Below are 24,155 nucleotides of genomic sequence, written 5' to 3'. Positions count from 1 at the left end.
TTCAGACTCGAACTCGAGACCTTTGCCTTTCTCGGGTAGGTGCTCCACCGACTGAGCTACCCAAAAGCGATTTCATGGCCTGTTCTCACAGCTTTAATTTGGAAGATAGCGGCAGTAGAGCCGTTAGGAGGAGTCTTGTGTCCCGCTTGGGTGGCTCAGTTGGTGGGGCAAAGCAAAGGTCCCGAGTTCTAGTGCCGGTTCAGAACATCGTTTTAATCCATCATGAAATTTCATATCGGCGCACATTCCGCTGCAGAATAAAAGTTTCATTCTGATAATTCGCTCTGTTTATGGATTTCGTACGAGATGTGTAAGCCTACATTTGGCTACGTATCTTCCAGAACGTCCATATATAAATCTGTAAGGTTAGCTAACATTCGAAAACCAGAATGGACTGGGACGAAGTGCAACATTTATAGCTGATCGTTATATACTGAAGATCAAATGGTTCAAATGGCTCTAAGCACTATGGGACTTAAGATCTGAGGTCATCAGTCCCCTAGACTTAGAACTACTTAAACCTAACTAACCTAAGGACATCACACACATCCATGCCCGAGGCACGATTCGAACCTGCGACCGTAGCGGTCTCGCGGTTCCGGACTGAAGCACCTAGAACCGCTCGGCCACAACGGCCGGCTACACTGAAGATCCAAAGAATTCCTAATATCGTGTAGCTCCGCAGCGTCCTACCCCCTCCCCCAAAGATGCAGAAGTGCCCCAACACGACATGGCGTGGAATTCAAAAACTTCTGAAGTTATGCAAAACAACGTTTTTCCCAAGTTCCCCAACATGTTTCAACACATCTGTACCATCATCAGTGGGTTTCTGTTTTATTTATTTGTTATAGTGCTTGTTGGGGAATGCCTGTCTGGGCGACGAGATATTCCTCATTTGTATTTGCAGCTCCTTGTATTTACCGTGTTTGCAGTTAAAATTGTTGGATGTAAGAACCGCCTTTCCCCAGCAAGCTCTGCAACATATAATTAAATATAAACCCACTGATGATGGCACAGAGTTGCTGAAACATGTTTGGGAACTTGGAAAAACTAGTGGATCTTACATCCAACAATCTTAACTGCAAACACTGTGAACACAAGGAGCTGCAAATCCAAATGATGAATATCTGAATTAGTTCTGGAGGGAACTGACAACACGAATCCTGCAGGGCTGTCCATAAATCCGTAAGATTAGGACGGGATGAAGATCTCTTCTGAATAGTACTTTGCAAGGCATCCCACTTATGCTCAATAATGTTCATGTATGGGAGTTTGGTTGCTATCGGAAGTGTTTACATGCAGAACAGTGTTCCTGGAGCCAATCTGTAGCAGTTCTGGATTGCCCAAGTCCGTCGCAGTGCACAATGTACATGAATGGATGCAGGTCATCAGACAGGATGCTTACATACGTGTCACCTGTCAGACTCGTATTTAGACGTATCAGGGGTAATATCAGTCCAACTGCACACGCCCCACATCGTTACATTGCCTCTATCAGCTTGACTGTCCCCTGCTTACATGCAGGGTCCATGGATTCATCAGGTTATCCCCATAACCGTACACCTTCATCCACTCGATACAATTTGAAAAGAGACTCGTCGTATCAGGCAACACGGTCCCAGCCATCAACAGTCCGATGTCAGTGTTGACGGGCTCAGGCGAGGCGGAAAGCTTTGTGTCGTGCAGTCACAAAGGGTACACGAGTGGGCCTCAGGCCTGCAAAAGCCTATATCGATGTTGTTTCGTTGAATGGGCTGCACGCTGACAGTTGTTGATGGCCCAGCATTGGTGGTGGTAAGTTACTATGGGACCAAACTGCTGAGGTCATCGAGCCCGAGGCTTTTACACTACTTTATCTAACTTAACTTACCCTAAGAACAACACATACACCCATGCCGGAAGGAGGACTCGAACCTCCAACGGGGGGAGCGAACTGTGGCAAGGCGCCATAGACGGCGCTGCTGCCCAGCATTGAAATCTTGAGCACTTGGCGGAGGGGTTACACTTTTGACACGTTGGACGATTCTCTGTAGCCGCCGTTGGTCCCGTTCTTGTAGGATCTTTTTCGGGTCGCGGCGATGTCGGAGATTTGATGTTTTACCGGAATCCTTGTATTCACGGTACACTCATGAAATGGTCGTGCGGGAAAATCCTCACTTCATCGCTACCTCGGAGGTGCTGTGTCCCAACGCTCGTGCGCCGACTATAACACCACGTACAAACTTGCTTAAATCTTGATAACCTGTCATTGCAGCAGCAGTAGCCGATCTAACAACTGCGCCAGACATTTGTTGTCTTGTATAGGCGTTGCCGACCGCAGCGGCGTATTCTGCCTGTTTAAATATTTCTGTATCTGAATGCGCATGTCTATACCAGTTTCTTTGGCGCTTCCGTGTGTATAAGAGGCAGTACCCCGACTGACTAACTCACTCACTGGCTCATCATCGCCTAGCCCAAACCGTTAAGGATAGAAACGTAAAGCTTGGAGAAGGTGTTGATCTGATACTCTAGGCGTCGTTTAAGAAGGGAGTCTTCGAAATTCCATCCTAAAGGGGCTCTAATAAAAGATGAAATGTTTTTTTATGAATACGCCACTGTTAAGACAATTTTGAAGTCAGAAAACTGTTATGTGTTGTCGGTCACAAATAAAGAAACACGTATTTCAGTATTTTTGGAAATTTAACTCATATGGGTGTGAAACAGTGGGTACAGTTTTTCTGAAAATAAAAAATTATTAAAAAACTACGTAAGTATTTTAAAGCTACGTCTATAACCACTCGTATTTAACATCTCGGTTACACATAAAAAAAAGAAGTTTTTGGAAATTCAACCCTTAAGGTGATCAAATAGGAGATGAAACATTTTATGACACATTTCGTTACGAACGCATTTTAAAAACTAAATCTATGAAACATTTGCATTTGACTGTTTTTGGAAATTCACCCCGTGGGGGGGATGAAATCTTTGTGGAAATGTTGCATTATTCAAGCACTTTTGGAGCTGCATCTATGAAAATTGGCATTTGACTTCTTGGTTAGAAATAAAAATCTAATGTTTAGTCTTTTTAGAAATTCAGCCCCCTAAACGAGTGAAATAGGGGATGAAAACTCTTATGAAATTATGAGAACGTTTTCAGAACGAAATCTATGAAAATTAGTATTTGATTTCCCTGTTAGAAGCAAAAAATATGACTGCCCTGAGGTGAGAGAAATGTTCCATGTCATGAAATGAACCTGATTTTAGCATAGGATTGTCTTTTGTCGTGCGGCTGATCCCGGCGGAGGTTCGAGTCCTTCCTCGGGCATGGGTGTGTGTGTTTGTCCTTAGGATAATTTAGGTTAAGTTGTGTGTAAGCTTGGACACTGATGACCTTAGCAGTTAAGTCCCATAAGATTTCACACACATTTGAACATTTTTGAGTTGTCTTTTGTCTTACAGTATCAATTTTCTCCGCCATACCTGTTAGCAAATCAGACCTCTTGCATTAAAAGGCTTCATGAAATCAAATAATTGGTAATGTGCACCAAAACAGAATTTGTCACTCCTGTGTTTTCCCTTAACTCAGTTTATTCCCTAATTATATTTACCAGTTTATATTTTTTCAGCTCATAATAGTGCGATGGTGAATTAAGCACATTGTATGGCGTTCAAAATGCAGCTCCCATTAATGTGACTGCTCCACTTTTCCTTGTTTTGAACAATTGAGTAGACACAATGATCTTCCCAATTCAGAATGTAAATCTAATTTGACACAGTTCGTGCTGTCGACAAACGTGACAAGCCGACTGCCTCTCTATAGTGCCGTCCGACTGCAGCCTTACTTTTCTTTTCCTGTTCTCCCTCAGCGGTTCTTGGCGCTTCAGTCTGGAACTACGCGACCGCTACGGTCGCAGGTTCGAATCCTGCCTCCGGCAAGGATGTGTGTGATGTCCTTAGGTTAGTTAGGTTTAAGTAGTTCTAAGTAAGTTCTAAGGGACTGATGACCTCAGATGTTAAGTCTCATAGTGCTGAGAGCCTTTTTTTTTTTTTTTTTTTTTTTGGACCTGCTCCCCCTCGCCCCTCAGTCCCCCTCACTGTAGCGCTCGGAGCGCTAGGCAGGAACACGGCACTATATCTTACAGTGATGTGAGCATTATCTTTGTTTTAGAAAGAATGATGAAAACATATGAGAACTGTTCTCAACATAGTTTTGAACATGGAGTGTTACGATGACGTATACGAAATTTCAATGATTTATCGACACCTAACGCTGACTGGAAGTATCTTGCATGATGAGGGGCCCTGTATTCTGAAGACTGATAGAAACCGTTCGGTCAGTGGAGGCGCGCCTTTCTAGTAAAACATTCACGCCGTCTGTATGACTCCTTGGCTGCCTTTGGCGGGACTTGCATTATTGCAAGAACTGCCAGTGAGATACGTTTTTGAATAGTGACAGTGTGCAGCCTTATTATTTTGAACCTCTGAAGTTATCAGCCTAATACTGAATTTTCGTGAGAATGTTTTGGTCCTTGTATACATCTAATGATTTTGTGTTCATAGGTACCGGATTGCGCAGAGTGCGTAACCTAAATGCCTTTATTTGAAAAACTAGTAATTCTCTTGAGATAAATAAATGGTCAGGGCTTTCCAGAATTTGAGTGCTGTTACGTAGCATGTAGTTGGCTCTTTTTTGCGAATTTTGATACTACTACTTGCAGATCATTAAAAAAACAATCAAGTACTTTTCCGTCGTGAATATAGTGTCGTAATAGAACCCGTTTTGATTTTACTCCTTAGACACAATTGGAATAATGTTGCGGAAACAAAAGCCGGCTGGAGATATTGAAACAAGATGTCCGATAAGTGATAACAAACTAAGGTCTTGTGCTGTAGTTACTACGTGTCACTTGTCTATACTAGTAATCAACTAAAACGATCATGCAATCCCTTTTTAATTTATTACTTCCTTACTACTAACTCCATTCAAACATATTTTACAGACAGTATCCACATAGACCACTGAATTTACAACTTTGCTTCCGCCGTTTTTTCCCCAACATTTGAGGTTTTAATGAAACAAACTGGTTACACATTTGTCATTCAAAGTATTTTCCATCACTGGCCTCAAATTTCTCCCATCTCTCGGGCAGTGTACTAATCCCGCGTCGAAAAAGTTGTTCATCTTTTGAAGCTATCCACGAATCGATCCAATTTGTGACTTCTTCATGAGATCGGAAGTGTTGGTCAGCCAAGCCACGTGCCATTGATCTAAACAGGCTATAGTTAGAGGGAGCAATGCCTGGAGAATACAGTGGGTGGGGTAGCACTCCCAATTTTAAAGTTACCAAGTACGGGTTGACCTCTTTTGCAGCGTGGGGTCGAGCGTTGTCGTGCTGAAAAATCACTTTATCGTGGCTCTCGCTGTATTGCGGCCGTTTGTCTTTTAATGCTCTGCTCAGACGCATTAATTGCGTTCGATAACGAGCATCTGTGATTGTTTCACAGTACACGACGCCGAGCTAGTCCCACCAGATGCAGAGCAAGATCTTGGAGCCGTGAATATTCGGTTTGGGCGTCGACATGGAAGCATGGCCAGGATAACCTCATGTTTTTTTGCGTTTAGGGTTATCGTAATGAAGCCATTTTTCATCCCCGGTCACAATGCAATGCAGAAATCCCTTCCGTTTTTGCCTCTGAAGCAGCTGTTCACAAACACACAAACGCCGTTCAACGTCTCTTGGTTTCAGCTCACAGAGGACCCAAGTTCCTTCATTCTGAATCATGCCCATAGCTTACAGACGTTTTGAAAGGGCTTGCTGTGTCACTCCCACTAACCATGCCAATTCTTCTTGAGTTTGACGCGATTCCTCACTTAGCAATGTCTCCAATTCTACATCTTCGAAAACATTCTCTCTTTCACCACTATGCCGGTGTACGACGTTAAAATCATAGTTCTTCAAGCGTTGAAACCACTCACGACACGTTCTTCCACTAATAGCGTTCTTACCATACTTACTTGAGAGCATTCGAGGAGACTCAGCCGCTTTTTTCTTCAAACTGAAACAAAACAGTAACACCTCCCGCAAATGACGAGAATTAGGCTCGTAAACTGACATTTTCAATTAAGAACAACTTTATGATGCAGAAACAAATCGAATAATTTTAGAATGAAGTTATGTTGACCGAGGTTCAAGCTATCTAACTGCCTGACGTCTGCGATCTCTTTCTTTCGACCGCTACTTACGGTTGTCGCCTCCTATCAGCAAACGGCGGAAGCAAAGTTGTACACCTTGTACGTGCAAAATTACATCGCTATACGACAAACGTATTTCATAAATACTGATAGAGGAGATCTTATGACTATCATCAATGCCGGACGGAGTGGCCATGCGGTTCTACGCGCTTCAGTCTGGAACCGAGCGACCGCTACGGTCGCAGGTTCGAATCCTGCCTCGGGCATGGATGTGTGTGATGTCCTTAGGTTAGTTAGGTTTAATTAGTTCTAAGTTCTAGGCGACTGATGACCTCAGAAGTTAGGTCGCATAGTGCTCAGAGCCATTTGAACCATTTTGAACTATCATCAATGTCACGCCAAGCAACTGAATGAGGATGCAATTTCAGGATTCAATATTGCATCCATTTCTAAATCCTCACCTTTTGCGGACAATGTCAGTTATGAGGAACAGTCAGCTGCACGACTTCTCCCTGCAGCATCTGAACAAGTACGTCGCGAAACCTCTAGTGCTCTCACGCAAATATAGCCTATGAAACCGAGCACATCTAGTAGGGGGATGGTAGCCATAAGAAAATTAAGAGAAGATCCTGAAATTGTTGTCTTAACACCCGACAGAGGCAATGGAACAATGTTCTATCTGACCAGCATTACATTGAGAAAATGCGGGTGGAGAGGAAGACAATGGCGCGAATTAAAGAAACCGACTTATTGGACGAGGTTGAAGCTACGACAGAGAGCATCATTTCCACCAATACTTTATGGACTCCCGAAGGTTCACAAGGATGGGGTTCCCTTACGCCCCATTATCAGCAACAATGGTGATTCGACATGCTCACTAGCTAAGTACCCAAAGGATTGGCTTAGTCTTTACGTCGGGTAGTGCTCAGATCACATTCGCAACTGTGAATTTCGACGTTGTCTCGCTTTTTACCAGAGTGCCTCTACCCTTAGAACTTAGTGATAAGAATTTTGACAAAGAGACGACCAACCTTTCTCGGCACGTTTTCACGTAGACGCACTTTCTTTTCGAACGAAAGCGGTAGCGATGGAGAATCCGCTTTCAGCAACTGTCGCCAATACGTAGGACCTATATGAATATTTCGAGGAGGAAGCTGTGGAATTAGCCCAACAGAAACCTATCTACTCGTATTTCGTCCAGTATGTCGATGACACCCTCGTCATATGGCCATATGGTAGAGAAAAACTGAATTACGTATTTATAAACGTCAATTCCATACACCGGAAAATCAGTTTTACCATGGAAGTCGAAGTGGAAGGGATGCTTCCCTTCCTGGATATCCTGATCAAAAGAAGAGCGGGTGGCATAGCATCTACCCGACGAAGACGCACCACACCCACCTATTTTTACATGTGGACAGATGCTACTATCCGGCTCAAGTGAACGCTTTGCTGAAAATGAAAACATTAACTAAAAGGAGAAAAGCGGTAGAAGGTATTATAACAATATAGCAGATGGCCTTGGCTGTCTGATTGCAAGAATAAAAAAATACGAGCCAGCCACTCTGCAACATACTAAAATCTCCAGCCTAAAAACGCAAAACAAGAGAAACACAAACTGAAAAGACGAAGTCGAATACACAGAACCATAGGGAGCGAGGAAGAGTTAAAATGGAGCTAGGGCGAAGGCCTGGGAGATAAGGCCACTTCCCACCCTTACACTGACTGAAAAAAAAACCACTCTGAAATACAATTTAAAATTAAATCAGGCGTTGAGGCACTACCACCTGCATCGTAGGTAGTGCGTCAGAAAGTTTGAAAGACCGCCACAGGGCTGCTAGATTGGGACAGTCCGACAAGCTGTGGACTACTGTCTGTGTCAGCGACACTAGGGTCGTTTCTCGCGACGGAGGAGGTGGCCGCGAATCAGCCAGGGATGGCCGGGAATGGGAAAGAGAGTCCCTGCGAGTGGCTCGCATGGTTGACCACCACACATTCGTTGTTTCCTTTGTAGCACGTAATTTATTTGGCGTGCTTCGGATTTGCCTTTCGGCATTCCAGATCCCGAAAACTTTAAGGCCCAAGACCGATCGCAGATAAGTCTCCGGTGTGCCCATTGAAGCATCAGTGTACACTACTTCTGAGCCCTGGAAATCGCCGAGAACAGCCGGCCGCTGTGGCCGAGCGGTTCTAGGCCCTTCAGTCCGGAATCGCGCTGCTGCTACGGTCGCAGGTCCGAATCCTACCTCGGGCATGGATGTATATGATGTCCTTAGGTTAGTGAGGTTTAAGTAGTTCTAAGTCTAGGGGACTGATGAACTCAGATGTTAAGTCCTATAGTGCTTAGGTCCATTTGAACCATTTCGCCGAGAATAGAGGAAAATTGGTGGTGGAGGGCGTCAGCAGGGACTGAGTTCTTTTGGGATTTGGGATATGTCCAGACAAATCTGTGGCCGAGGTGTACCTGACTGCAATTGAAAGAACGTTGACATAGTCCACAGCTACGACAGGTCCCCAGACATTCGCCTGGATGACGGCTTGTCTGAAGTTGACCAACAATATTGTGTAACAAGAAATGCGATTTTTTCCTGCAGGCAGTCCAATCTCAGTGATCCCATTTACAATAAACAGTGTCGCTGGGAACACGTAGGAGTCGTGTGCTGCTAAGTCCGACGTTAACCCTCGCATTACCAAGCGGGGTATTCTGACTACCCCAGGTTGATTTTTTCCCTATAATAATGTTATCTGAAGGGCCACATGCCTGTGGTTTCATGACTTTGTACTAAAATGATTGACGTTGAATTCACACTCACGACTGTCTAATTTTTTTGGCTTTATCATTGTTATTCAAGTCATTTATTGGTGGGGTTGTGATACTACCCCGTTTGATATGAAACATCTTATTTTCTTATTTGTAGAAAAAGAAGATTTCGGGAAACATATCTGTCATTAATCTTCTTTGTTGAGTTTTGACATAGATCCAATGTTTGTTATTGTTGCTCGTTACTATTGTTGTGTTGAATTTGAGGTTCACTGTTGAGCTGACATTACACTAGTCAGTATTTCATCTGCAAGCAAGGATGTCCAAAGGACTTTCTAGCGAAGAGATCATGGGAATTCCGTAAGATTCTGATGTCAGTGGCGATGAAAATGAATGGGGCATTGATAATGAACTGAATGAATATATGGAACCTCTTGACAAAGACCACATCATAGCATCAGATGAAGCTGATGATGAAATATCAGAAGGCACTACACATTCACGTGAACAAGTAGAAGAAGATGAAGAAGAAGAAGAAGAAGAAGAAGAAGAAGAAGAGGAGGATGATGATGAAGAAGAAGAAGACGAAGACACTGGAGATTTGTTTGTTTCTAGAAGTGGACGACAAGTTTCTAGTGAACCACCAAAAGGTGGGCGGCGTTGATCTCTCAACATTTTGGACGTAACCCTTGGCCCAGTGAATAATGGAAAAACAATCAAAACAATAACTGAGTCATTTTTATTATTTATCTCACCGGAATCGTGAGTATCGTTGCAGAAGAAACGAACAGGGAAGCTAAACGAGTAATTTCTTTCTGGAATGCAGCTCATTCTTCGAACAAAACGACATGGAGAGATATAAATGCAACTGAAGTGTACGGTGTATTAGCAATTCTAATAGGAGCTGGTCGAACTCATGGACATCGCACAAGTGCTTCCGATCTGTGTGGAGATAATGTTGCCTTTCGGCAACCATTCTTTTCTGCTGCCATGTCAAGAAACCGATTTTTGTCTATACTGAAATTATTGCCATTTGACAACAGAGACAGAAGAGCACAGAGAGATATAAATGCAACTGAAGTGTACGGTGTATTAGCAATTCTAATAGGAGCTGGTCGAACTCATGGACATCGCACAAGTGCTTCCGATCTGTGTGGAGATAATGTTGCCTTTCGGCAACCATTCTTTTCTGCTGCCATGTCAAGAAACCGATTTTTGTCTATACTGAAATTATTGCCATTTGACAACAGAGACACAAGATCACAGAGAATTGAAGAAACCAAGGACGAGCTACAAGCCATCAGGGTAGTGTTCGACAAATTTCAGTTTAACTTGTGCAAGAACTTCTATCCTTATGAATACGTGACTACTGATGAACGATTAGCAACGTACCGAGGAAACTGCCCTTTTACGGTTTATATGAAGAGCAAGCCTGGCAAGTATGGCATTAAAATTTGGGTTTGTGCTGATGTGAAGACGTCTTACTTATTATGGATCCAAATTTACAGAGGAATGGTGGACAATACTCGGGAAGTGAATCAAGGACAGAGAGTTGTTTTGGATCTGATGGAACCATTTCTGAACAACGGTCATGGCGTAACAACTGACAATTTTTCACGTTTTCCATTGGCTGCTGAACTACTAAAACGAAACATGACATTGCTTGGTACTTTGCGTTCCAATAAGAAAGAGATTCCGAAGGAATTCTTGCCAAACAAAAAGAGAGAAGTTCACCCTTCAATGTTTGGTTTCACAAATGACTTGACCCTAGTTTCCTGCGTTCCAAAGAACGGAAAGGCAATAATATTACTCTGTACTCAGCATAATGAGAGACACGTGAGTGGTGAAGACAGTGAACACAAACCCGAAATCATACTGCACTACAACGAAACCAAAGACGCTGTAGATAATGGGGACAAAATGAGAAGAGAATGCAGTTGTGTTAGAGGAACGAGGCGGTGGCCACTAAGGATCTTCATGCGAGACGTGCCGCGACGCGATTCGCGCCTGGAGACGTGCTCTTCGCGTTTTTAACCGTCATCCTACGATGGCGAACTGTATTCATTGTAAAGAGTTGCGTGCGCAGTGTCGTCACATTTTCTCGGATAGCAAAATAGCTAGTTTTATTTCCTTTACTATTTCTTTTAACAGATTCACTCTGTCTTCCATCGTGTGGTGCAACCTACGACGGCTCTGTGGAACCAAGGTTCATACCCCGATTTGCAGCCTGACCGTAGCAGATGATGTCATTGTGAATTCTACTGCAATCTGCAACACCTTGGGTCGCTAGTTTGCGGAGATTTCGAGCTCCATCCACTATCACCCCTCCTTCCTCCCTCGGAAACGAATGGAGGAGGCTCGAGTGCTACCCTTCTCCTCTCAGAATAGTGAATGCTACAATACCGCCTTTATTGTGAGGAAGTTTGACAATGCTCTCACCCCATCTCGATCTTCCAGCCCAGCACCAGACAGTGTACACATTCAGCACCTTCCTCTTGCTGTCAAGCACCTTCTCCTTCGTAGATACAATCGCATTTGCGTAGATGGCACGCTTTGCCAGCCACTGTCATACACATACGAAAGCCCGGTAAGGACAAAAAAATTCCTTCTAGCTACCGTCCCATTTCTTTCACTTGCTGCGTTTGAAAGTTGATGGAACGTATGATTCATGGCCAGCTGGTGTGGTGGTTGGAGTCTCGCAATGTACTAACCACTGCACAATGTGGATTTCGTGTGCGCCGTTCTGTAGCTGACCACCTCGTCACTTTGTCAACCAATGTAATGAACGGTTTTCTGCGAAACAGTAGACTGTGGCCTTGTTTCCTGATTTGGAGAAAGCCTGTGACACCTGCCTGAGAACTGATATCCTATCTCTATATATATGGGGCTTCCGAGGATGCCTGTCCCATTTCCTTCTGGTATTTTTAAAAGACAGAGTTTTCAAGGTACATATGGGTTCGACCATGTTGGACACCTCTATCCAGGAGAGAGGGGTGCTTCAAGGTTGCGAACTTAGCCTCGTTCTCTTTGCTATAGCCATAAAACCGATTATGGACTGTCTCCCGCCAGGTGTGTCTCCCTCGTTTTTAGACGACGACGTCTCGATCTACTGCAGTTCTCCACGGACTTGTCCTGACCCAATGCCCTTTTTTTAACCGCTTAGTTCCGGTTTATGTTTGCAGTCTTAGTTATCTGCCTTTTGTAACGAACGGCGAAGGACATTTAATCTTTGGTTAGGGACCTTCGCTGTCTCTACCGCGTATTTTCTGGACCTTTCTCCAAGGAGAAGTCCTCGTTTATAGTTCTCTTTCCTTCCATCGAATGGGCTTAACGTTTAGTCGCTTTTAACTTGTTTTACTTATGTTCCAAGAATATGACGTGGGCGCTTATGACCTCAGTTGTTTTTGCACCTTAAAACAAAAAAAAAAGACCCACCGTGATTTAATAATGAAATTCCAAAAATGCTCAAGAAACGATGACTGTTGCACTCTCGGTTGAAAAGAGAGCGTGCAGATGACGACAGGCAAAAGTTATTAGAGATCCGTTCGTCTATAAAAAGATCGATGCGTGAAGCATACGACCATCAGCGCGATACCTTAGTAAAAGATTTTGCCGAGAACCCGAGAAAATTCTGGCCCTACGAAAAATCGCTAAGCGGATCTTAGGCTCCTATCTAGTCACTCGCTGACCAGTCTGATGTGGCGGTAGAAGACAGCAAAAGAAAAGCCGAAGTTTTAAATTCCACGTTCAAGAAACTGTTTACACAGAAGGATTGTATAAATATAGCGTCGTTTTACTGTCGCAGAGACTCCCGTACGGCGGACATAGTAGTAGGCACCTCTGGCGTGGAGAAACAACTAAATGTGTTGAAAACAACTAACTCGTCAGGTCCGGATGGAAAATCTCAATCCGGCTTTACAAAGAGTACTCCGCGGCATTTGCTATCTACTTAACATTCATTTACCACGAATCTCCAACCTGCTAAAAGTCCCAAGCGACTGGAAAAATCGTAGGTGAGTCCTGTATATAAGACGGCTAAAAGAATAGACCCGCAAAATAACACATGAGTATCCGTAACAGCGCTTTACGGCAGAATTGGACATATTCCCAATTTGAATACAGTAAATTTCCATGAGACGAGAAAACTTGAGTCCACAAATCAGCACCACTTTAATAAGCAGCGCCCGCGTGAAAGTCAGCTTATCCTTTCCTCACATCTTATCCACCGGGCAATGGATGATGGAAAAAAGGCAGATTCGACATTCCTAGATTTACGAAAAGCGTTTCGCACGGTGCCCCGCTGCAGGCTATTAACGAAGGTACGAGCATACATAATAGGTTCCCAGTAAGTTTTCCTCGACGGGAGTTTAGTGATGGGTGTCCCAAGGAAGTCTGATGGGACCGCTGTTATGGTGACGGACAGGGTGAGCAGCAATCTGCAGGTGTTTGCTGATCACGGTGTGGTGTACAGGAAGGTGTCATAGTTGAATGTAAAAAGATACAAGACAGACAAAATTTCTGGTTGTTGTAATGAGTGGCAGCTAGCTCTAAATGTAGAAAACTGAAAGTTAATGCAGATGAGTAGGAAAAACGATTCCGTAATGTTCTTTAAAGGCATTAGTAGTTTGTTGCATGATACATTCGGGTCGACTAAATATGTAGGTGTAATGTTGCAAAGCGATACGAAATGAAACGACCACATAAGGATTAGTGTGAGGAAGGCGAATTGTCGACTTCGGTATATTGGTAGAGTTTTACAAAAGTGTGGTTCATCTTTAAAGGAACTAGTGTGGCCCATTCCTTTATACGGTTCAAGTGTTTGGGATTCCCACCACATCGGATTAAAGGAAGACTTCGAAAAAATTCAGAGCCGAGCTGCTACATTTATTCCCGGTACGTTCGATCAACTTGCACGCGTTACGAAGACGCTTCGCGAATACAAATGGGAGTCCCTTGGGGGTCCCTGGTGGTAAGGCGACAGACTTGCCGAGAAACGCTGTTGAGAAAATTTTCTAACAGGCATTTGAAGGTGAGTGGAGAACGAGTCTATTGCCGCAACGCAAAGTTACGACTCGTATGAAGGCATATAGACAGTCACTTTGTCCTCGCTCTATTTGCGCGTGGAACACGAAGGGAAATGACTAATAATTGTAGAACGTACCTTTCCGCCACGTACCGTACGATCGCTTACGGGGTATGTGTATGCAGATGTAGATGTAGATACGCATGAGAGACCAAGATAAATCACATTCTACTAGCAATCTTATTGCCTTGTTGGACACTGCCTGCTCTATTCTTCAGTTAGCGATTACCTTTGCGTTCAATACCGGTAAATGTGTCGAGATAGTCTGTATTGATTCGAGTTCATGTAATGTTTGTAGGTGTGGATGTTAATATGGTTTACCTGCGTAGCAGCCAGTTGCCAGTCACTGAAACTCGAGAGGATGAGTGATTCAATAAAAAGTATTTGTGGTGGAGACAGGAAAATTGTGTTTTAGAAGAGATTTTTTTTGCGTCCGAGTGGATATCGATCACGGAATTTTTTCCCACATTCTCGTACGAAACCATTTCTTCAACTTTTCGTGTTTCACACCAGTTGAAAGAGGAAGTTAAGGGTTTCCTAAGATGAATTTGGCTTATTGTCAACGAACATAATGATGTTCAACACACATCAAAAGAAGTTCTGCGTCACCCCGGTTTCTAGAACTCCACGTTGACAGTGGATATTGTATCAGAGACACAGTCGCTTTGACTGTTCAGAGATATCACTAAACCCGCGAAAGATGTAAACAACCATGCATGACCAGGGCCAGGGGGTACGAAACCCGATCAGATCCAGTCAGTCCACCAGGAAGGAGGTACACGGCTCGTGTTGTCTGTAGTTAACCATGCCTAGACGGTCAATACCGCGGTTCGATCGCGTCTGCATTGTTACTTCGTGCCAGGAAGGGCTCTCAGCAAGGGAAGTGTCACAGGCGTCTCGGAGTGAGCGAAAGCGATGTTCTTAGGACATGGAGGAGACAGAGAGACACGAACTGTCGATGACATGGCTATTTCAGGCCGCTAAAGGGCTACTACTGCAGTGGATGGCCGCTACCTACGGATTATGGCTCGGAGGAACCCTGACAGCAACGCCACCATGTTGAATAATGCTTTTCGTGCAGCCATAGGACGTCGTGTTACGACTCAAACTGTGCGCAATAGGCTGCATGATGCATAACTTCACTCACGACAACCATGGCGAGATCGATCTTTGCAAACACGACACCATGCAGCCCGGTACAGATGGGCCCAACAACATGCCGAATGGACCGCTCAGGATTCGCATCACGTTCTCTTCACCGATGAGTTTCACATATGCCTTCAACCAATCATGGGAGACGCGTTTGGAGGCAACTCGGTCTGGCTGAACGCCTTAGACACACTGTCCAGCGAGTGCACCAAGGTGGAGGTTCCCGGCTGTTGTGAGGTGGCATTATGTGGGGCCGACGTACGCTGTTGGTGGTCATGGAAGGCGCCGTAACGGCTGTAAGATACGTGAGTGCTATCCTCCGATCGATAGTACAACCATATCGACAGCATACTGGCGAGGCATTCGTCTTCATGGACAATTCGCTCCCCCATCGTGCACATAATGTGAATGACTTCCTTAAGGATAACGATATCGTTCGACTAGAGTGGCCAGAATGTTCTCCATACCTGAACCCTATCGAACGTGTCTGGAATAGAATGAAAAGGGCTGTTTATGGACGTGACCCACCAACCACCCTGAGAGATCTACGCCGAATCGTCGTTGAGGAGTGGGACAATCTGGCCCACAGTGTCTTGATGAACTTATTGATAGTATGCCACGACGAATATAGGCATGCATCAATGCAAGAGGACGTGCAACTGGGCATTAGAGGTACCGGTGTGTACAGCAATCTGGACGACTACCTCTGAAGTTCTCGCTGTGTGGTGGTACAACATGCAATGTATGGTTTTCATGAGCAATAAAAAGGACGGAAATGGTGTTTATGTTGATCTCTATTCCAATTTTCTGTACAGGTTCCGGAGCCCTAGGAACCTAGGCGACGCAAAACAATTTTGATGTGTGTACTTGCTCTTCCACGCAGACACTCCACTTCTCACCAAACACGTCTCCGAACGTGCCGCTGCGTCGGCTGAGGTTGCCTTTCTCATTTATTACATTTAAGTAACCATCCAGTGTGTCTAGGCGCAGATCGATGGGGAAGGGTAAGGTGGAGGCGTGGGATGCTGCTGCACTTTACAGTACTGCCTTACCTCAGTACTTGTCTTAGTTGTGTCTGTAGCTTCCCCTGGATATTCCAGGCGACTTATTATTCACGTATTCTGCTCCTAGCATCAGAAAGACGTCACCACGTACGGCGAAGTACCACGTCATCAAGCTGCCTCCCGTGAACAGAGTGGTAGATGGCCTGCTGAGATGAAAGCTGAGACGGGACTAATTCGGTGGTGTCTTGGAACGACGTTTCCAGTCAGAAGACTGATATCCGCAAGTAATTGCGAAATACTTAAGCGTTCATTCAGGTGGGCTTTTCAGGTGTTACTGTTAGATCTCTTTGTGCCACACTGGCTTAAACTATATACAGGGGGTAGACAGAAATATGAAAATACCAAAAATACAACATAATACCATACCTAATACAGTGTGGAGAACCGTTGGCATTCAAAACGCCTTACAGTAGCCACGGTAAGGACAAATACTGGACCTGTAGGGTATTCAAGAGACATTTATACCATGGCAAGCCCAAGTAAAGATGTTGGAGGTGATCATGCATCCTTCTCTCCAAAGCAGACTACAGAGGCTCAGTGACATCTGAGACACTGTGACTCTGGTGGCCAGGAAAGATCCGACAGTTGATTCTCATGCTCACAAAAACAGTCCGAGACATTGGTAGCTATGTCAACAGGGGCGCTGTTGCCTTGGAACGCAGAATCATCATTTGGGAACAAACACTGTACTATGTAATGGACCTATGGTTATACAATCACTGGCAGTAATGCGACCTCGCAGGGTACCCGTACGACCCATAGGATATCACAGTGTGACGACCCCAGTCATTACTGAACTCCTGCCATCTTACACACTTTTGATGTAAACTAAGCGAAAAGTTGGAAACAGTGTGAAACAAGTCGCGTGAGACCAAACTACTTTCTTTTATTACTTCGTAGTCCAGGTTTTATGGCTTCGACACTACGGCATTTGCATCAATGATGTATGGTTTTGGAATTTCAGCTTGTCATGAAATCCCAATACATGGAACTCCGTTGGTGTTGTTTTGGTGCTGACAGTGCTAAAGATTTAGAGAACATCGTGGTTACTTGTATCGAGGTAAGTTAGGTCAGCACCGACAACAAACGGTCTTGGATTACCATTATCAAAGATAAGGTGGCGGAAACCTCGAATATAGCACGCAGGCACCGGTCTTCATGGCGTTGCCGTTTTCACTGCTGGCAGAGTATTTGCCACTAGCTCAGAGGGGAAACGATATCAAGCTGAAATTTATTACAATTAATGTGCTTGATGAAATGCTGGAGAGATGATAGAGCTACAGGAGGTAAAATAGACTTCTTTCAAAGGTTCTGATGTCGACAGTGGTCTTGAATCATACGCATACATCATTTTCGGCTCTCCAGATATTTATTTCCCTTTTCGCACCTTTTTCATATGGGACAGCGTCGCGTTGCTGTCAAAGAAAGAGAAGAAAATTAGAGTTTAACGTCCCGTCGAATTCGAGGTCATTAGAGACGGACCCCAAACTGTTTCAAGTATGGCGAAGGGACCGTGGCCTTTCAATCGGAACATCCCGGAATTTGCTTTGAGCGATTTATGGAAATCACAGAAAACGTAAATGTTAATGGTCGGACACGGATTTGAACGTTTGTCCTCCCTCATGCGTGTCTAGTGTGCTACTCACTGCGCCACCTCGCTCGATGTACTGCTGTCGATAGCGCCTGTGTGTTGGGCGTAAGCTCGACACAGTAGTATTACATTTGAACTATTGGAATTTGAAGTTGATACTAATCCGATCGGCAATGATATCAAGTATAGTAGTTTCTCCGAGAGCGTCTGGATGGGAGTAAATACGTAGGGACTTCAAAAAGCAAGTTATGCATGTCGTCCAATGAAAAGGCCATTCTGCAACGAAAGTGGCGCATTGTCAGAAGACAGCACACATCCCGGGTTATTCTGCTGGGGTACGGCTAAGAAGTGCATCACCGTGTGGGACTGAAATGGGCGAGAACTCGTAACGTACTACAACGCTGAAGTACGCAAGACAGTACAATTCTTCTGCATAAAAAGTATACGTTGCAAACACATTGACCGCGAAATTCCGGCACTATATGGACCAAATTCTATGTCGTCTCCAGCCGTGTGTGATGTTGATCCGCCTTCTAGTCCAGATCTTACACCATGTTATTTCCATCTTTTTGGCAAGTTAAAGGAACGTCTGGGGGAAGGAGTTTTTCCAAGGGTGGAAGTGTTCACATAGCAGTCCTCAAATGTCTCCGTCAGCAAGGAGAGGATTTCTATCTTCGAGGAACTGAACATTTGGTGGAAAGTTCCGACCGCTGCTTACACAGACTTGGTGGCTATGTTGGAAAATAGTGTCACGTATATGAGTCACTTTCAGCTCCAGTGCAGAATTCAGTAAAAGTTTCTTGGCTTGGCATAATAATGTGAAATCCCCTCGTACTTTGTTACAGAAAGCTGCGAAAGTCGTATTAAAAAGTACCGAGAGAGATTACATATTTAATTTTGATATCTACAACGCTGATAACTTCAAGGGACACGAGAGATGCTGAAGGCATTATTGTTACTGTAGAAATTGATTCGGTACTGCTTAATTAAGGTGACCATTGAACTGAAAACACGCTGTGAATTGAACTTCACAATAATGGAAGGCTCGAGACTGACGAATAATTTCGATATGAACAACTCACAGAGGTTGAACGATTCCTGGCATTTTTAGCACCGGAGTATCTTCATACTTGAATAATAGGCTGTGCTATAATTCATGAGACCTTTGTGCCGGTGAACTGGGGCGCAGTGTGCAGGGGACGGTGGATGGTCTCGCGTCGTACACGTCAGGGATGGCTGAGTCGATAACAACTTGCCCTAGCTCTCCCCTCTGTTATTTGCGGTACACAGACGCTGTAGGCATGCTGTTTGCTCAAGTTACGTTCATGCTCCCGAGCAAGAATTGGTTTCTAGCAGATTCGGATATGATTGCGTAACACACAATAAGTTACTCTTATGGTATCACTTAGAAGAATTGGATTTTGGTAGATTACGGAGACAGTGGAAGGGGCTGTGCAATATTAATTGAAGAAGTAGGGCAGAGCGTTATGTCTTTTGGAGGTACACAGCCAATTTTCACTTTCGGAACTTCATGCTATATTTTTTGTGTGCTCGACATCGGTTGACAACCGACGGCAGAACAAGCGGGGCAGTGCTATAGAATACACAATAAACTGCGGTAATGGTATCATTTTGATATTCTCATGTGGGCTCCGAAGCCACACTTGGATATCTCCACCGACTGGCAGAAAAGCTGAAAAGCTACGTGTTGGCTGCAGAACTGATTGTTTCCTCTGGTTCAAATTCAAGTGGAAAACTGAGGAGATAAATAGAAGTTACTGTCACACATAAGGCTACGACTTCCTACACTTATGACGTATGGATCAGAAAGAGTTATTCAGCTGCCTTATCACGCGTGGGGTGCAGACAATAGTTTTTTTTAGATTTGATGATCGTTCTTTCAGTTCAGATATTGACGACTGTATGCGGCCAAGAAGTACACTCTAAGACAAAAATAGAAGATAAAATAGAAAAATACGTAACACGAAGGCATTATCCGAACAGGACGGAAACTAATAGATGTGATTTAAATGTACACAGAAACAAATGATTACAATTTAAGAAAAATTGTATGATTTATTCCAGATACGGAGCTTCGCAAACTGAGCAAGTCAACAACACGTTGGTCGACCTCTGCCTCTCATGCAAGCAGTTCCTCTGCTTGGCACTGATTGGCAGAGTGGTTGGATGCTCTCCTGAGGGGTATCGTGCCCAGTTCTGTCCAATTGGCACACCAGACCTTCAAAATTGTGGGCTGGTTCGAGGGACATGCAGATAATGCTTCAAACGCTCTCAATTGGGAAGAGATCCAGTGACCCTGCTGGCCAGGGTAGGGTTTGGCAAGCATGAGAAGCAGCAGCAGAAACGCTCATCTTGTGCAGGCAGGCTTTACCTTTCTGAAATGTAAGTCCAGGATGGCTCGACATTCAGAGCAACAAAACGGGGCGTATAACATCTGCGACACACCGCTGTGTTATAAGGCCGTCGAGGATGAAAACGGAGTACAAATGTGAAAAGAAATGCCACCATAGACCGTCCGTCCCTCCTATTTGTCGGGCTGTATAGCTGTCGACAGTCATATTGATATCCCAGTGCTGTCAAGGACGCCTCCAGACGCATCTTCGCAGGTATAGGGCTCCATTCGTAGTGGGGCTATTTTACTCCAGTAAGAGAGTCCAGGCCGAAGGCGTGTCTGGAGACGCCCGTTGTTGTATGACCGTTTTTTTCCGACCTCAAACATATGTAAGATCAGAACCTAAAGATCCGTTAGATTGTTATAATAAATTGACACTGGGAAATAAAGGATATTGGAATGGGGTGACAATGCTCTGGCAAGCAGCAAAGTTAGTAGGCACCCTCAGAGAAGTTGTCAGAAGGATGCGCTGGGAGAGGCACAGGTCAAAGCCATGCAGTCCACTGGATTCTCTTTATGTGTATCAATCATCAGGGCCAGATGCACAGCAGGCAACAAATATACGATCTCATACGGCATAAGGCCCAGAAGCCACCATCTCATGACCCACAAGTGAAAAGAGAAGCACTTCTGTTTTTAACAACGTATACGAAGGCACTATTGCACACAAAACATTGAAAGCTGTGTTTCTTTGGAATGCATGGGGTGCTATAAATAACATCTAGGAAATGGTGTGAGCAGCTGCAGTTTGGGGCACCTTTAAAAGCGTGAGATGCCACTGAATGTTGACTTCACAAAAAGTAAACGTTTACGCAACATAAGAACTGGCAGGATTGGCTAATGTAAATAAGCTGGAGGTTAGAGAGAGAATGTCGACTGTGCTCCATACAACCCACTTTTGGCCACAGAGAGAGAAGGGAAGAGAATGAGATGTCGTTTTTCAGCACTCAATGGTGGGACACGTGTTACTAATCAACCCCATGAAGAAAAACTGAAGGAATCGGAGAACCATTTTCTAAGGAACATTTTTACATGTTGGTACTCGGAACATCCGTAAACCAGCCAATCAGAACAGAGCAAAAAGCGCATAATGCAGAAATACGAGTTCTCCTTTCCGTAAGCATTTTGTGCAAAATTACGTCGTCTTCAAATATTGATGGTGGAGAGCCTTAATTGCACGATCTCCAGGAACCCCAACTGCCACCACCTGCAACACAGTCAGAGGGACTTAGAAAGCTTACGTGCTGATATGACAGCCGCTGACGAGAGTCATTGTGTACTGCCACTTCAGCCTCCACGTACAGTTTGATATCGTGAGATCGAGCTGCGACCACGAGAAGATGCGTGGCCAGTAAAGTATTTTTTATAGAAGTTCAGTAACTTGTAGCTTCACTTTCAAGACTTACATTCAGATTCGAATGACAAGTTTGCTTTCAACTTCGGCCACAGACGCAACGCATTCAATTCTTTAGTACTTCCTGCCTTTTGTACTAACTTCACGACAATCACGGAACAGCTTCACGGCTGCAACTGCTTCATTTACGCGATTAATAGAATAGAACCGAGATTTTAGTGATTTTTAGTGCGTTTTGAGCAACTGACAAGCTTTAGCTGAAGAGCATTCGTTGGAAATCTCATTTGCGACAGTAATGTTGTAGGATACAGTGGAGATTCCGTGGTGGCTTTGGGACCATCATCTTAGGAGCCGACATCAACCACCACCGATCCCCCAGTAATGAGCCACAGACGCCTTCCTGTAACTTAGGTCAGTATGACAACCAGAATCCACTTACAACGTTACACCCCTCAAATATGATAGAAAACACAGCAAAACTAGAAGCTTTGTATCAAAGATATCTTGAAAATATTTTAATTCTTGAAAGTACATAAGCGCAATATTAACGACTTTATATAGTCTTTTAAAAAAGAACTCTGTAAATCGACAGATTTTCATTTAAAAAAAACTTAAAACTGACTCCAAATTTTACCGTTACTTGAAAAGTTTACTGCAATCATTTAAAAATAAAAACTTAAGTTAAATGATCAGTATCAACACTTTGCTGTTCTTTAATACGTTTACTCCTTAAAACAGTCAAAAATCAATAACTTCCAACTGCATTCAATTTATTGTCGTCAGGAAGACCTGCCCCAACGCCGCCCGGTGTGGCCGTGCGGTTAAAGGCGCTTCAGTGTGGAACCGCGTGACCGCTACGGTCGCAGGTTCGAATCCTGCCTCGGGCATGGATGTGTGTGATGTCTTTAGGTTAGTTAGGTTTAAGTAGTTCTAAGTTCTAGGGGACTTATGACCACAGATGTTGAGTCCCATAGTGCTCAGAGCCAACCTGCCCCAACACAAGAAATTTCACTACATGTAACCGACCATAACAATTTATACCACGTTTAACAGCCAATGAACTTCTGGTCGCAAATCACCGTTGGACAACACAACACAGAACTACGTGTACCCAATGCACAACCTTTATGGTACAGTGGTACGCTCTACGCTTTCTAGATGCAAAAGCATCAGGCCAACTAGTTATTTCTCGCGCAGCATAACTTAAATAGCTTATCGCGCCTTGAGACAGACATAGTTTGAAACATACCAGCTTGACAGCGCTGGTTTTACATAGATACCACTTACGCAGACAAGTAAGGGAGTGTGGTGCACCATATACAACCCATAATTTGGTGGTGGTAAGTTCATATGGGACTAAACTGCTGAGTTCATCAGTCCCTAGGTTTACACACCACTTAATCTGACTTAAAGTAACTTACGCTAAGGACAACACACACACCCATGCCCGAGGGAGGAGCCGAACCTCCGACGGAGGAGCCACGCGAACCGTGGCAAGGCGCCTCAGAATTTGGGGGCAGCCCCCTATTGAGTGCAAGAAAATTGCTTATTCTCATTCTTAATTAAACCCACAGCGACAACCGATATCGAAAGGCCACACTGATTGTGCCTTACGACCAATTACGAATCATCAGTTCTTTGCTAATACTGAAAGTGGCAGACTGCCAGGACACTTCGTGGCATATTTCACGAGCTAAGGTATAGTTTCACAGGCTCTGTCTCTAACGGCTCAGTCCTCCTTTTCTATCTTGCGTGTATCAGCGCGTAATCACGACCCTTCACAGGACTATACAACGTCATCTGTAGGACACTTATAGGAATGAGCACACACAGAGAGAGAATTAACGATCCACGATTCACTATTAGCCTCAAGTCAGACATAAACAATAACAAGAATACCATGCGACATTGCTGGAACAACTGACGTCGGCCGCACTTCGGTGCTAGCACGTGGCTGCTGACTGACATTGTTCCGCGCCTGTTGATGGTGTACATAACCCATCACACGAAGTCCGTAGTTAAGTTATAGCGCGTGCTGGTTCAAAATGGTTCAAATGGCTCTGAGCACTATAGGACTTAACTTCTGAGGTCATCAGTCCCCTAGAATTTAGAACTAATTAAACCTAACTAACCCAAGGACATCACACATATCCATGCCAGAGGCAGAATTCGAACCTGTGACCGTAGCGGTCGCGTTGTTCCAGACTGAAGCGTCTAGAACCGCTCGGCCACTCCGGCCGGCATAGCGCGTGCTGTCCAGAAGCTTCCACAGAATTCCAGTCCTGGCAGGTACACACGCAACAGAGTCTCTTTTCACCTTTAAGATATTTTACTCTACTAGTAGTGAACACTAGCCAAAACCAGCGAAGCCAAGAAGCACATAGTGACAGGAATGCGGACAAACTCCGAACTGTGCACCACTTACAATTTCACCTAGCAAGGGTTATCTATAGAAAACTACCACCAACTACATCTACATCTACATCCATACTTCGCAAGCCACCTGACAGTGTGTGGCGGAGGCGACGGTGTTGAATAAAACAAGAGCACACCGGAAGCACGACACGG

This window comes from Schistocerca americana, chromosome 8, assembly GCF_021461395.2.
Source record: "Schistocerca americana isolate TAMUIC-IGC-003095 chromosome 8, iqSchAmer2.1, whole genome shotgun sequence".
Lineage (NCBI taxonomy): Eukaryota > Metazoa > Arthropoda > Insecta > Orthoptera > Acrididae > Schistocerca > Schistocerca americana.
Note: the sequence above shows the minus strand (reverse complement) of the source record.